The sequence below is a fragment of the Triticum dicoccoides genome, chromosome 2A (genome assembly GCF_002162155.2).
Source record: "Triticum dicoccoides isolate Atlit2015 ecotype Zavitan chromosome 2A, WEW_v2.0, whole genome shotgun sequence".
Taxonomy (NCBI): Eukaryota; Viridiplantae; Streptophyta; class Magnoliopsida; order Poales; family Poaceae; genus Triticum; species Triticum dicoccoides.
The window spans coordinates 123791704-123808823 of NC_041382.1; positions in this window are offsets into that span (position 1 = coordinate 123791704).

The window sequence follows — 17120 nt, forward strand, 5'->3', positions numbered from 1 at the left end:
TTTTGTTTGTTCTGTTTTTTTAATATTCTATTACTTTTCTGTTTTCTTTTATTTTTGTTTTATAAAATCTAAAAGCGACAACTAATTTGGTGTTATTAAATAGGTCACAACCCCAAATATTTTTGGCACTTTAAATAAAGTATTTTTGCATTTGCTTATTATTTTAAAAGCATTTTTAATAATTGTTTTATCGCCGTTTTAGTTTATTTAGTGCATTTAAGTATTTTATTCAAAGATGATTTCTTCACCAACATTTATTATGGACTATTTGACACATTAGGAACAACTTAGTTTTGACTTTTGAAAACTTTAATTGTTTTGACTTTAATTCAAGTCTGAATTTGGATCGGTTCTGAACTAACGCGAGATTATCAACAATATTCGAGGTGATGTGGCATCATTACCAGAGGGTTACTATAGCGTAACTATCCGGGCGTCACAAGTTATTAGCTAGATGGCTTCTTCTCTCCTTTTGGATCTCAATACAATGTTCTCCCCCTCTCTTGTGGAGACCTATTCGATGTAATCTTCTTTTTGCGGTGTGTTTGTTGAGACCGATGAAATGTGGGTTTATGATCAAGTTTATCTATGAACAATATTTGAATCTCCTCTGAATTCTTTATGTATGATTGGTTATCTTTGCAAGTCTCTTCGAATTATCAGTTTGGTTTGGCCTACTAGATTGATCTTTCTTGCATTGGGAGAAGTGTTTAGCTTTGGGTTCAATCTTGCGGTGTCCTTTCCCAGTGACAGTAGGGGCAGCAAGGCACGTATTGTATTATTGCCATCGAGGATAACAAGATGGTTTTTTTATCATATTGCATGAATTTATCCCTCTACATCATGTCATCTTGCTTAAGGCGATACTCTGTTTTCATGAACTTAATACTCTAGATGCATGCTGGATAGTGGTTGATGAGTGGAGTAATAGTAGTAGATGCAGGCAGGAGTCGGTCTACTTGTCTCGAACGTGATGCCTATTTACATGATCATACCTAGATATTCTCATAACTATGCTCAATTCTATCAATTGCTCAACAGTAATTCGTTCACCCACCGTAAAGTACTTATGCTCTTCAGAGGAGCCACTAGTGAAACCTATGGCCCCCGGGTCTATCTTCATCATATTAATCTTCCAATACTTAGTTATTTACTTTGCTTTTATTTTACTTTGCATCTTTATCATAAAAATACCAAAAATATTATCTTATCATATATATCAGATCTCACTCTCGTAAGTGACCGTGAAGGGATTGACAACCCCTTATCGCGTTGGTTGCGAGGAGTTATTTGTTTGTGCAGGTACTAGGGACTCGCACAAAGCCTCCTACTGGATTGATACCTTGGTTCTCAAAAACTGAGGGAAATACTTACGCTACTTTGCTGCATCATCCTTTCCTCTTCAAGGAAATCCAACACAGTGCTCAAGAGGTAGCAAGAAGATTTTTGGCGCCATTGCTGGGGAGGTTCGCACAAGTAAATATTTGACTCCCGACAATGAGCCATTTCTGGCGCCATTGCCTGGGAGTCTACGCAAAAGTCAACATACCAAGTACCCATCACATACCCTTATCTCCCGCATTACATTATTTGCCATTTGCCTCTCGTTTTCCTCTCCCCCACTTCACCCTTGCTGTTTTATTCGCCCTCTCTCTCTATCTTTCCTCTCTTTCTCCATTTGCCTCTTTTCGCTCGCCATGTCGGAACCAAAAATAATTGGGGGTTCTCTCCCAAGTTCTAGTGCTTTAGACAATCCTTCTATCTTATCTAAACTCATAAATCGGAATGCTATGGAAAAACTTACCGGAGTTATCAATGAAAAGCTTAGTAATTTTGATGAAGATGATTCTGGAATTTTTCGTTCTTTACTTCATGAATCTTTGAAAGATGCTTGGGATAGGTTGTTAAGGATCCGGGCTAGCTATGTACCCCAATATCAAATTGAGGTTTACTTAAAAAGCTTTTATGTTGGGCTGCCTGCTTCGTTCAAACAGGTTTTAGATTCTATTTTCAAGAAGGGTTTTCTTGAAGCGGACCCCATAGATACCTATGAGAGGATGAAAACTATATTTGGGCACCCCATTAACGAGAAAGCTGAAATCACATCTCTTTTGCTTTCTTACCAAAATGAATCTATTAAAGAGATAAAAGCTAGACTAGATGTCAATTTTCGCAACATTCTTAATCTTTCTTCAACCATTAATGGACATGTACTTTGTCAAAATAGAAAGATTAATTCCATAGATAACAAATTTTCTCTCTTTTTCCCTAAAACCAAAGATGGCAATACCTAGATCTATCCGTGCTTTTTATGCCTAGCTAGGGGCGTTAAACGATAGCGCTTGTTGGGAGGCAACCCAATTTTATTTTTATTCCTTGATTTTTGATCCTGTTTAGTAATAAATAATTTATCTATCCTCTGTTTTGGTTGTGTTTTTTGTGTTTAATTAGTGTTTGTGCCAAGTAGAACCGTTGGGAAGACTTGGGGAAAGTCTTGATATCTTGCTGTAAAAAAGAGAAACTTTAGCGCTCACGAGAACTGCTGCCATTTTTATTTGGAAAGTGATATTTAGTTAATTATTTTTGCAGATGATTAATATATAACTTCCTCACGTCCAGCAATTTATTTTAGAATTTTTGGGGTTCCAGATATTGCGCTAGCTACAGATTACTACAGACTGTTCTGTTTTTGACAGATTCTGTTTTTCGTGTGTTGTTTGCTTATTTTGATGAATCTATGGCTAGTAAAATAGTTTATAAACCATATAGAAGTTGGAATACAGTAGGTTTAACACCAATATAAATAAATAATGAGTTCATTACAGTACCTTGAAGTGGTCTTTTGTTTTCTTTCGCTAACGGAGCTCACGAGATTTTCTACTTTGAGTTTTGTGTTGTGAAGTTTTCAAGTTTTGGGTAAGGATTTGATGGATTATGGAACAAGGAGTGGCAAGAGCCTAACCTTTGGGATGCCCATGGCACCCCCAAGATAATCTGAGGACACCTAAAAGCCAAAGCTTGGGGATGCCCTGGAAGGCATCCCCTCTTTCGTCTACTTCTATCGGTAACTTTACTTGGAGCTATATTTTTATTCACCACATGATATGTGTTTTGCTTGGAGCGTCTTGTATTATTTGAGTATTTATTTGTTAGTTTACCACAATCATCCTTGCTGTACACACCTTTTGAGAGAGACACACATGTTTCGGAAATTATTAGAATATTCTATGTGCTTCACTTATATCATTTGAGTTATATAATTTTGCTCTAGTACTTCACTTATATCTTTTAGAGCACAATGGTGGATTTGTTTTATAGAAACTATTGATCTCTCATGCTTCACTTAGATTATTTTGAGAGTCTTAAATAGCATGGTAATTTTCTTAAATAATCCTAATATGCTAGGTATTCAAGAATAATAAAATTCTCTTATGAGTGTGTTGAATACTATGAGAAGTTTGATACTTGATAATTGTTTTGAGATATGGAGATGGTGATATTAGAGTCATGCTAGTTGAGTAGTTGTGAATTTGAGAAATACTTGTGTTGAAGTTTGTGATTCCCGTAGCATGCACGTATGGTGAACCGTTATGTGATGAAGTCGGAGCATGATTTATTTATTGATTGTCTTCCTTATGAGTGGCGGCCGGGGATGAGCGATGGTCTTTTCCTACCAATCTATCCCCCTAGGAGCATGCGCATAATACTTTGCTTTGATAACTTGTAGATTTTTGCAATAAGTATATGAGTTCTTTATGACTAATGTTGATTCCATGGATCATACGCACTCTCACCCTACCACCATTGCTAGCCTCTCTAATACCGCGCACCTTTCGTCGGTATCATACACCCACCATATACCTTCCTCAAAACAGCCACCATACCTACCTATCATGGCATTTCCATAGCCATTTCGAGATATATTGCCATGCAACTTTCCACCGTTCCGTTATTATGACACGCTCCATCATTGTCATATTGCTTTGCATGATCATGTAGTTGACATCGTATTTGTGGCAAAGCCATCGTTCATAAATCTTTCATACATGTCACTCATGAGTCATTGCATATCCCGGTACACCGTCGGAGGCATTCATATAGAGTCATATCTTGTTCTAAGTATCGAGTTGTAATTCTTGAGTTGTAAGGCAATAAAAGTGTGATGATCCTCATTATTAGAGCATTGTCCCAGTGAGGAAAGGATGATGGAGACTATGATTTCCCCACAAGTCGGGACGAGACTCCGGACGAAAAATAAAAAAATAAAAAAGAGGCCATAAAAAGAGAAAAGGCCCAAATAAAAAAATGAGAGAAAAAGAGAGAAGGGACAATGCTACTATCCTTTTACCACACTTGTGCTTCAAAGTAGCACCATGATCTTTATGATAGAGAGTCTCATATGTTGTCACTTTCATATACTAGTGGGAATTATTCATTATAGAACTTGGCTTGTATATTCCAATGATGGGCTTCCTCAAATTGCCCTAGGTCTTCGTGAGCAAGCGAGTTGGATGCACACCCACTTAGTTTCTTTTTGAGCTTTCACATACTTATAGCTCTAGTGCATCCGTTGCATGGCAATCCCTAGTCACTCACATTGATATCTATTGATGGGTATCTCCATAGCCCATTGATACGCCTAGTTGATGTGAGACTATCTTCTCCTTTTTGTCTTGTCCACAACCACCACTCTATTCCACCTATATTGCTATGTCCATGGCTCACGCTCATGTAATGCGTGAAGATTGAAAAAGTTTTGAGAATGTCAAAAGTATGAAACAATTGCTTGGCTTGTCATCGGGGTTGTGCATGATTTAAATACTTTGTGTGGTGAAGATAGAGCATAGCCAGACTATATGATTTTGTAGGGATAACTTTCTTTAGCCATGTTATTTTGAGAAGACATAATTGCTTAGTTAGTATGCTTGAAGTATTATTATTTCTAAGTCAATATTGAACTTTTGTCTAGAATCTTTCAGATCTGAATATTCATACCACAATTAAGAAGAAATACATTTGAAATTATGCCAAGTAGCATTCCACAGCAAAAATTATCTTTTTATCATTTACCTACTCGAGGACGAGCAGGAATTAAGGTTGGGGATGCTTGATACGTCTCCAACGTATCTATAATTTTTGATTGCTCCATGCTATATTATCTACTATTTTGGACATTATTGGGCTTTATTATCCACTTTTATATTATTTTTGGGACTAACCTATTAACCGGAGGCCCAACCCAGAATTGCTGTATTTTTTGCCTATTTTAGGGTCTCGAAGAAAAGGAATATCAAACGGAGTCCAAACGGAATGAAACCTTCGGGAACGTGATTTTCTCAACGAACAAGATCCAGGAGACTCGGACCCTACGTCAAGCAACCAACAGGGACGCCACGAGGTAGGGGGGCGCGCCTACCCCCTGGCACGCCCTCCAACCTCGTGGGCCCCCTATTGCTCCACCGGCGTACTTCTTCCTCCTATACATACCTACGTACCCCCAAACGATCAGATACGGAGCCAAAAACCTAATCCCACCGCCGCAACTTTCTGTATCCACGAGATCCCATCTTGGGGCCTGTTCTGAAGCTTCGCCGGAGGGGGCATCCATCACGGAGGGCTTCTACATCAACACCATAGCCTCTCTGATGAAGTGTGAGTAGTTTACCTCAGACCTTCGGGTCCATAGTTATTAGCTAGATGGCTTCTTCTCTCTTTTTGGATCTCAATAATATGTTCTCCCCCTGTCTTGTGGAGATCTATTCGATGTAATCTTCTTTTTGCGGTGTGTTTGTTGAGATCGATGAATTGTGGGTTTATGATCAAGTTTATCTATGAACAATATTTGAATCTCCTCTAAATTCTTTTATGTATGATTGGTTATCTTTGCAAGTCTATTCGAATTATCAGTTTGGTTTGGCTTATTAGATTGATCTTTCTTGCAATGGGAGAAGTGCTTAGCTTTGGGTTCAATCTTGTGGTGTCCTTTCCCAGTGACAGTAGGGGCAGCAAGGCACGTATTGTATTGTTGCCATCGAGGATCACAAGATGGGGTTTTTATCATATTGCATGAATTTATTCCTCTACATCATGTCATCTTGCTTAAGGCGTTACTCTATTTTCATGAACTTAATACTCTAGATGCATGCTGGATAGCGGTCGATGAGTGGAGTAATAGTAGTAGATGCAGGCAGGAGTCGGTCTACTTGTGTCGGACGTGATGCCTATGTACATGATCATACCTAGATATTCTCATAACTATGCTCAATTCTGTCAATTGCTCAACAGTAATTTGTTCACCCACCATAGAATACTTATGCTCTCAAGAGAAGCCACTAGTGAAACCTATGGCCCCCGGGTCTATCTTTATCATATTAATCTCCTACTACTTAGTTATTTCCTTTGCTTTTTACTTTGCCTTTATTTTACTTTGCATCTTTATCACAAAAATACCAAAAAAATATTATCTTATCATATCTATCAGATCTCACTCTCGTAAGTGGCCCTGTAGGGATTGACAACCCCTATTCACGTTGGTTGCGAGGATTTATTTGTTTTGTGCAGGTACGAGGGACTCGCACGTAGCCTCCTACTGGATTGATACCTTGGTTCTCAAAAACTGAGGGAAATACTTACGCTACTTTGCTGCATCATCCCTTCCTCTTCGAGGAAAACCAACGCAGTGCTCAAGAGGTAGCAGCAAGGCATGTATTGTATTGTTCCATCGAGGATAACAAGATGTTTTTTTATCATATTGCATGAATTTATCCCTCTACATCATGTCATCTTGCTTAAGGCATTACTCTATTTTCATGAACTTAATACTCTAGATGCATGCTGGATAGCGATCGATGAGTGGAGTAATAGTAGTAGATGCAGGCAGGAGTCGGTCTACTTGTCTCGGACGTGATGCCTATATACATGATCATACCTAGATATTCTCAATGCTCAATTCTGTCAATTGCTCAACAGTAATTCGTTCACCCACCATTAAATACTTATGCTCTTGAGAGAAGCCACTAGTGAAACCTATGGCCCCCGGGTCTATCTTCATCATATTAATCTTCCAATACTTAGTTATTTCCTTTGCTTTTTTACTTTGCTTTTATTTTACTTTGCATCTTTATCACAAAAATACCAAAAATATTATCTTATCATATCTATCAGATCTCACTCTCGTAAGTGACCGTGAAGGGATTGACAACCCCTTATCGCGTTGGTTGCGAGGAGTTATTTTTTTTGTGCAGGTACGAGGGACTCGCGTGTAGCCTCCTATTGGATTGATACCTTGGTTCTCAAAAACTGAGGGAAATACTTACGCTACTTTGCTGCATCATCCTTTCCTCTTCAAGGAAATCCAACGCAGTGCTCAAGAGGTAGCAAGAAGATTTCTGGCGCTGTTGCCGGGGAGTCTACGCAAAAGTCAACATACCAAGTACCCATCACATACCCTTATCTCCCGCATTACCTTATTTGCCATTTTCCTCTCGTTTTCCTCTCCCCCACTTCACCCATTTTATTCGCCCTCTCTCTCTCTATCCTCCCTCTCTCTATTTGCCTCTTTTTGCCCGCTTGCTTTTTGTTTGCTTGTGTGTTGGATTGCTTACTTGTCACGATGGCTCAAGATAACACTAAATTGTGTGACTTTACTAGTACCAACAACAATTAGCACTCTGATTGCTCCTCTTACCGATGCTAAATCTTGTGAAATTAATGCCGCTTTGCTGAATCTTGTCATGAAAGATCCGTTTTCCGGCCTTCCTAGTGAAGATGTCGCTACCCATATAAATAGCTTCGTTGATTTGTGTGATATGCAAAAGAAGAAATATGTGGATAATGATATTGTTAAGTTGAAGCTATTTCCTTTTTCGCTTAGAGATCGTGCTAAAGCTTGGTTTTCATCTTTGCCCAAAAATAGTATTGATTCTTGGAACAAGTGCAAAGATGCTTTTATTTATAAGTATTTTCCTCCCGCTAAGATCATCTCCCTTAGAAACGATATTATGAATTTTAAGCAACTTGATCATGAACATGTTGCACAAGCTTGGGAGAGGATGAAATTAAAGATACATAATTGCCCTACTCATGGTTTGAATTTGTGGATGATTATACAAATTTTTTATGCCGGATTGAATTTTGCTTCTAGAAATCTTTTAGATTCGGCCACGGGAGGCACTTTTATGGAAATCACTTTAGGAGAAGCTACTAAACTCCTAGATAATATTATGGTTAATTATTCTCAATGGCATACTGAAAGATCTACTAATAAAAAGGTGCATGCGATAGAATAAATTAATGTATTGAGTGGAAAGATGGATGAACTTATGAAATTATTTGCTAGAAAGAGTGTTTCTTCTGATCCTAATGATATGCCCTTGTCTACTTTGATTGAGAATAATAATGAATCTATGGAAGTGAATTTTGTTGGTAGGAACAATTTTGGTAACAACACGTATAGAGGAAATTTTAATCCTAGGCCTTATCCTAGTAGTCCCTCTAATAATTCTGGTAATTCCTACAACAATTCTTATGGAAATTATAATAATATGCCCTCTGATTTTGAATCTAATATTAAAGAATTTATTACTTCGCAAAAGAATTTGAATACTTTGATTGAAGAAAAATTGCTTAAGATTGATGAGTTGGCCAGGAACGTTAATAAAATTTCTCTTGATGTTGATTATTTGAAACTTAGATCTATTCCTCCTAAGCATGATATCAATGAGTCTCTCAAAGCCATGAGAATTTCCATTGATGAGTGCAAAGAAAGAACCGCTAGGATGCGCGCTAAGAAAGATGCCTTTATAAGAGCGTGTTCTTCTAGTTCCTATGAAAATAAAGATGAAGATCTAAAAGTTATTGATGTGGCCCCTATTAAATCTTTGTTTTGCAATATGAATCTTAATAATGATGGGACTGAATATGATCCACCTTTACCTAGAAGGCGTTCCAAAATTCAGAGTTTTTAGATCTTGATGCTAAATTTGATGAAAGTGGGATTGAAGAAATTAAAACCCTAGATGTTGCTAAACCCACTATTTTGGATTTCAAGGAATTTAATTATGAAAATTGCTCTTTGATTGATTGTATTTCCTTGTTGCAATCCGTGCTAAATTATCCTCATGCTTATAGTCAAAATAAAGCGTTTACTAAACATATTGTTGATGCCTTGATGCAATCTTATGAAGAAAAACTTGAGTTGGAAGTTTCTATCCCTAGAAAACTTTATGATGAGTGGGAACCAACTATTAAAATTAAGATTAAAGATCATGAGTTCTATGCTTTGTGTGATTTGGGTGCTAGTGTTTCCACGATTCCTAAGACTTTGTGTGATTTGTTAGGTTTCCGAGATTTTGATGATTGCTCTCTAAACTTGCACCTTGCGGATTCCACTATTAAGAAAGCTATGGGAATAATTAATGATGTTCTTATTGTTGCAAATAGGAATTATGTGCACGTAGATTTTATCGTTCTTGACATAGATTGCAATCCTTCATGTCCCATTATTCTTGGTAGACCTTTCCTTAGAACGATTGGTGCAATTATTGATATGAAGGAAGGAAATATTTGATTCCAATTTCCATTAAGGAAAGGCAAGGAACACTTTCCTAGAAAGAAAATTAAATTACCTTATGAATCTATTATGAGAGCCACTTATGGATTGCCTACCAAAGATGGCAATACCTAGATCTATCCGTGCTTTTTATGCCTAGCTAGGGGCGTTAAACGATGGCGCTTGTTGGGAGGCAACCCAATTTTATTTTTATTCCTTGATTTTTGATCCTGTTTAGTAATAAATAATTTATCTAGCCTCTGTTTTGGTTGTGTTTTTTTGTGTTTAATTAGTGTTTGTGCCAAGTAGAACCGTTGGGAAGACTTGGGGAAAGTCTTGATATCTTGCTGTAAAAAAGAGAAACTTTAGCGCTCACGAGAACTGCTGCCATTCTTATTTGGGAAGTGATATTTAGTTAATTATTTTTGCATATGATTAATAGATAACTTCCTCACGTCCAGCAATTTATTTTAGAATTTTTGGGGTTCCAGATATTGCGCTAGCTACAGATTACTACAGACTGTTCTGTTTTTGACAGATTCTGTTTTTCGTGTGTTGTTTGCTTATTTTGATGAATCTATGGCTAGTAAAATAGTTTATAAACCATAGAGAAGTTGTAATACAGTAGGTTTAACACCAATATAAATAAATAATTAGTTCATTAAAGTACCTTGAAGTGGTCTTTTGTTTTCTTTCGCTAACGGAGCTCACGAGATTTTCTACTTTGAGTTTTGTGTTGTGAAGTTTTCAAGTTTTGGGTAAGGATTTGATGGATTATGGAACAAGGAGTGGCAAGAGCCTAACCTTTGGGATGCCCATGGCACCCCCAAGATAATCTGAGGACACCTAAAAGCCAAAGCTTGGGGATGCCCTGGAAGGCATCCCCTCTTTCGTCTACTTCTATCGGTAACTTTACTTGGAGCTATATTTTTATTCACCACATGATATGTGTTTTGCTTGGAGCATCTTGTATGATTTGAGTCTTTGATTTTTAGTTTACCACAATAATCCTTTCTGTACACACCTTTTGAGAGAGCCATACATGATTTGGAATTTGTTAGAATACTCTATGTGCTTCGCTTATATCATTTGAGTTATATAGTTTTGCTCTAGTACTTCACTTATATTTTTTAGAGCACGGTGGTGGAATTGTTTTATAGAAATTATTGATCTCTCATGCTTCACTTAGATTATTTTGAGAGTCTTAAATAGCATGGTAATTTTCTTAAATAATCCTAATATGCTTGGTATTCAAGAATAGTAAGAACTTTCTTATGAGTGTGTTGAATGCTATGAGAAGTTTGATGCTTGATAATTGTTTTGAGATATGAAGATGGTGATATTAAAGTTGTGCTAGTTGAGTAGTTGTGAATTTGAGAAATACTTGTGTTAAAGTTTGTGATTCCCATAGCATGCATGTATGGTGAACCATTATGTGATGAAGTCGGAGCATGATTTATTTTTTGATTGTCTTCCTTATGAGTGGCGGTCGGGGACGAGCGATGGTCTTTTCCAACCAATCTATCCCCCTAGGAGCATGCGTGTAATACTTTGCTTTGATAACTTGTAGATTTTTGCAATAAGTATATGAGTTCTTTATGACTAATGTTGAGTCCATGGAGTATACGCACTTTTCTTCCTTCCACCATTGCTAGCCTCTATAATACCGCACACCTTTCACTGGTATCGTACACCCACCATATACCTTCCTCAAAACAGCCACCATACCTACCTATTATGGCATTTCCATAGCCATTCCGAGATATATTGCCATGCAACATTCCACTGTTCCGTTATGACACACTCCATCATTGCCATATTGCTTAGCACGATCATGTAGTTGACATCGTATTTGTGGCAAAGCCACCATTCATAATTCTTTCATACATGTCACTCTTGATTCATTGCATATCCCGGTACACCGCCGGAGGCATTCATATAGAGTCATATTTTGTTCTTAGTATCGAGTTGTAATTGTTGAGTTGTAAGAAAATAAAAGTGTGATGATCATCATTATTAGAGCATTGTCCTAGTGAGGAAAGGATGATGGAGACTATGATTCCCCCACAAGTCGGGATGAGACTCCGGATGAAAAATAAAATACAAAAAAGAAAAGAGGCCATAAAAAGAGAGAGAGAGAGAAGGGACAATGTTACTATCCTTTACCACACTTCTGCTTCAAAGTAGCACCATGATATTCATGATAGAGAGGCTATCATTTCGTCACTTTCATATAGTAGTGGGAATTCTTCATTATAGAACTTGGCTTGTATATTCCAATGATGGGCTTCCTAAAAATGCCCTAGGTCTTCGTGAGCAAGCAAGTTGGATGCACACCACTTAGTTTCTTTTGTTGAGCTTTCATATACTTATAGCTCTAGTGCATCCGTTGCATGGCAATCCCTACTGACTCACATTGATATCTATTGATGGGCATCTCCATAGCCCATTGATACGCCTAGTTGATGTGAGACTATCTTCTCCCTTTTTGTCTTCTCCACAACCACCATTCTATTCCACATATATTTCTATATCCATGGCTCACGCTCATGTATTGCGTGAAGATTGAAAAAGTTTGAGAATGTCAAAAGTATGAAACAATTGCTTGGTTGTCATTGGGGTTGTGCATGATTTAAATACTTTGTGTAGTGAAGATAGAACATAGCCAGACTATATGATTTTGTAGGGATAACTTTCTTTGGCCATGTTATTTTGAGAAGACATGATTGCTTTGTTAGAATGCTTGAAGTATTATTATTTTTATGTCAATATTAAAGTTTTATCTTGAATCTTTCGGATCTGAATATTCATACCACAATTAAGAAGAATTGCACTAATATTATGCCAAGTAGCACTTCACATCAAAAATTATCTTTTTTATCATTTACCTACTCGTGGACGAGCAGGAATTCAGCTTGGGGATGCTTGACACGTCTCCAACGTATCTATAATTTTTGATTGCTCCATGCTATATTGTCTACTGTTTTGGACATTATTGGGCTTTATTATCCACTTTTATATTATTTTTGGGACTAACCTATTAACCGGAGGCCTAGCCTAAAATTTCTGTTTTTTGCCTATTTTAGGGTTTCGAAGAAAAGGAATATCAAACGGAGTCCAAACGGAATGAAACCTTCGGGAACATGATTTTCTCACCGAACATGATCCAGGAGACTTGGACCCTATGTCAAGAAATAAAGGAGGAGGCCACGAGGTAGGGGGGCGCGCCTACCCCCCAGACGCGCCCTCCACCCTCGTGGGCCCCCTGTTTCTCCACCGACGTACTCCTTCCTCCTATATATACCTACGTACCCCCAAACGATCAGATATGGAGCCAAAACCCTAATTCCACTGACGCAACCTTCTGTATCCACGAGATCCCATATTGGGGCCTGTTCCGGAGCTCCGCCGGAGGGGGCATCCATCACGGAGGGCTTCTACATCAACACCATAGCCTCTCCGATGAAGTGTGAGTAGTTTACCTCAGTCCTTCGGGTCCATAGTTATTAGTTAGATGGCTTCTTCTCTCTTTTTGGATCTCAATACAATGTTCTCCCCCTCTCTTGTGGAGAGCTATTCGATGTAATCTTCTTTTTGAGGTGTGTTTGTTGAGACTGATGAATTGTGGGTTTATGATCAAGATTATCTATGAACAATATATGAATCTTCTCTGAATTCTTTTATGTATGATTGGTTATCTTTGCAAGTCTCTTCGAATTATCAGTTTGGTTTGGCCTAGTAGATTGATGTTTCTTGCAATGGGAGAAGTGCTTAGCTTTGGGTTCAATCTTGCGGTGTCCTTTCCCAGTGACAGTAGGGGCAGCAAGGCATGTATTTTATTGTTGCCATCAAGGATAACAAGATGGGTTTTTACCATATTGCATGAATTTATCCCTCTACATCATGTCATCTTGCTTAAGGCGTTACTCTGTTTTCATGAACTTAATACTCTAGATGCATGCTGGACAGCGGTCGATGAGTGGAGTAACAGTAGTAGATGCAGGCAGGAGTCGGTCTACTTGTCTCGGACGTGATGCCTATATACATGATCATACCTAGATATTCTCATAACTATGCTCAATTCTGTCAATTGCTCAATAGTAATTCGTTCACCCACCGTGAAATACTTATGCTCTTGAGAGAAGCCACTAGTGAAACCTATGGCCCCCGGGTCTATCTTCATCATATTAATCTTCCAATACTTAGTTATTTCCTTTGCTTTTTACTTTGCTTTTATTTTACTTTGCATCTTTATCACAAAAATACCAAAAATATTATCTTATCATATCTATCAGATCTCACTCTCGTAAGTGACCGTGAAGGGATTGACAACCCCTTATCGTGTTGGTTGCGAGTTATTTGTTTTGTGTAGGTACGAGGGACTCGCGCGTAGCCTCCTACTGGATTGATACCTTGGTTCTAAAAAATTGAGGGAAATACTTACGCTACTTTGCTGCATCATCCTTTCCTCTTCAAGGAAATCCAACGCAGTGCTCAAGAGGTAGCATCCACCCTCGGGGCTGACGTTTTGCACCAATAGCTATGTGCTTAATCTCTCTCTCTCTCTCTCTCGTGTGCTTGAGATGTCACGATCTTGATGTATCACGGGCTTTGTTAATATAGTCTGACGTATGGTGCTTTCCCCTCTCTATCTTGTTGTGTTGAATTGAGTTTTTCCCTTTGAGATTTCGTTGTTATCAGATTAAATACTTTTATGGATTTGAGAGCACTTGATATATGTCTTGCATATGGATACTCATGGTGACAATGGGGTATCATATTGATTCACTTGATATGTGTTTTGGCATTCAACTCGCGGATTCTCACGATGACATCGGGGTAATCTATGCATAGGGGTTGATGCACATTCTTGTTTTTGTTTCTCCGGTAGAAATCTTGGGGCACTCTTTGAGGTTCTTTGTGTTGGATTGAATATTATGAATCTGAATTTGCTTTGGTGTTATTTTAGTACGAACTCTTGGTTAGATCGATCGAAATTAATAGCTTGGTGTTATTTTAGTACGAACTCTAGGATAGATTGATCGGAAAGAATAGCTTTGTGGTGGTTTCGTAACCTACAAACAATTCCGTCTTATGTTCTCCGCTAGATAGGAACTTTGGAGTGATTCTTCATCGCACTTTGAGGGTTGGTTATATGATCCAATTATATTAGCATTGTTGAGAGATTGCACTAGTGAAAGTACAGACCCTAGGCCTCATTTTCAAGCATTGCAATACTGTTTTGTGCCCGTTTACTATTTGCTACCTTGCTGTTTTTATTTATTTAGATTATAAAAATATATTTCTACCATCAATATTACACTTTTATCACCATCTCTTCGCCGAAATAGTGCACCTATACAATTTGCCATTGTATTGGGTGTGTTGGGGACACAAGAGATTTCTTGTATTTGATTGCAGGGTTGTTTGAGAGATACCATCTTCATCCTACGCGTACCACGGATTGATAAACCTTAGGTCATCCACTTGAGGGAAAATTGCTACTGTCCTACAAAACTCTGCGCTTGGAGGCCCAACACGAGTCTACAAGAATAAAGTTGCTTAGTAGACATCAAGGAGATCAACATGAGTAGAAAAAGATTCACAAAAGGAGGCTACTATCTCAGAGTCAAGTCCATATTTAGTGCTAAACTTTTGAAATGCATCAGTATTCATGAAAGATTTAACACAATTAAACTCAAGCTTAATACCCGACTCTTTACCTTCCTCGAGTTCCCAATCTTCAGAGTTGCATTTAATTATTTCCAAAAGATCCCACCTGAATTCAATAGTCTTCTTCATAAAAGAACCAGTACAAGAAGTATCGAGCATGGATTGATTATCACGAGAAAGCCGAGCATAAAAGTTCTGAATGACAATTTCTCTCGAGAGCTCATGATAGGGGCATGAATATAACATTGACTTAAGCCTCTCCCAACCTAGAGCGATAATTTCTCCTTCACGAGGCCAAAAATTATATATGTAATTCCGATCACGATGAACTAGATGCATATGATAAATGTTTTGGTGAAATTCCAATTTCAGTCGATTCCAAATGCAGGATCCATTATCATCACATAGCCTATACCATGCCAATGCTTTTCCATTCAAAGATAAACAGAAAACTTTCTTCTTAGCTTCATCTCTGGGCAAACCTGCAAGCTTAAATAATCCACAAATTCCATCCACATATATCAAATGCATATCAGGATGTTCGGTTCCATCTCTTGCATAAGGATTAGGTAGCAGTTGTTTTATCATACCCGAAGGAATTCCATAACCAATATTTTCAGTAGGTGCGGTAGGTTGAGGGGTAACTAATTATGGTTCCGGTCGAGGTGAAGATACCCTGAACAAACCCCTCAAAGGATGATTCTCCATAGTAACAAGTGACAATAAATTTTAGCACATAGTAATAATTTTCCCTTACCAATATCCACTTACCAAGAGTGCTCCACTCCCCGGCAACGGTGCCAGAAAAGAGCCTTGATGACCCACAAGTATAGGGGATCAATCGTAGTCCTTTCGATAAGTAAGAGTGTCGAACCCAACGAGGAGTAGAAGAAAATGACAAGTGGTTTTCAACAAGGTAATCTCTACAAGCACTGAAATTGTAAGTAACGAGTAGTTTGATAGCAAGATAATCTGTAACGAGCAAGTAACAGTAATGGTAAATAAAGTGCAGCAAGGTAGCCCAATCCTTTTGTGGCAAAGGACAAGCCAAAACAGTCTCTTATAATAAGCAAAGCATTCTTCAGGGTACACGGGAATTTCATCTAGTCACATTCATCATGTTGATTTGATCCGTGTTCGCTACTTTGATAATATGATATGTGGGTGGACCGGTGCTTAGGTGCTGTTATTACTTGAACAAACCTCCTACTTACGATTAACCCCATCGCAAGGATCCGCAACTACGAGAAAAGTATCAAGATAAAATCTAACCATAACATTAAACTTTTGGATGCAAATCGGTCCCTTACGAATAGCCCATAAACTAGGGTTTGAGCTTCTGTCACTCTAGCAACCCATCATCTAATAACAACTCCTCAATGCATTCCCTTAGGCCCAAATATAGTGAAGTGCCATGTGGTGGACGCTCACATGACACCACTGAGGGAATCACAACATACATATCATCAAAATATCGAACACATATCAAGTTCACATGATTCCTTGCAACAAGATTTCTCCCGTGACCTCAAGAACAAAAGTAACTACTCACAAATGACAATCATGCTCAAGATCAGAGGGGTATTAAATTGCATAATGGATCTGAACATATAATCTTCCACCAAACACTAGTACGCGTCGGTGCTATACAAACGGTTTAAACCCCTTTCTGCGACGGCATTTGGAACTGTCGCCAAGTGAGTGTGGGCGATAGGGGGTCCTTCCCACACAACTCAGATATCGTTGGGGATAGGCCCTCCTGGGACACAGACTGGGTCCGTGTGTGATCGGGTGAGGCATCGAAACCCAATCATTTCCGTAGGTATGTACATCCCACACGCTGAATCCTAGAAAAACATTTCCGTAGGTATGTACATCCCACACGGTGAATCGCAGA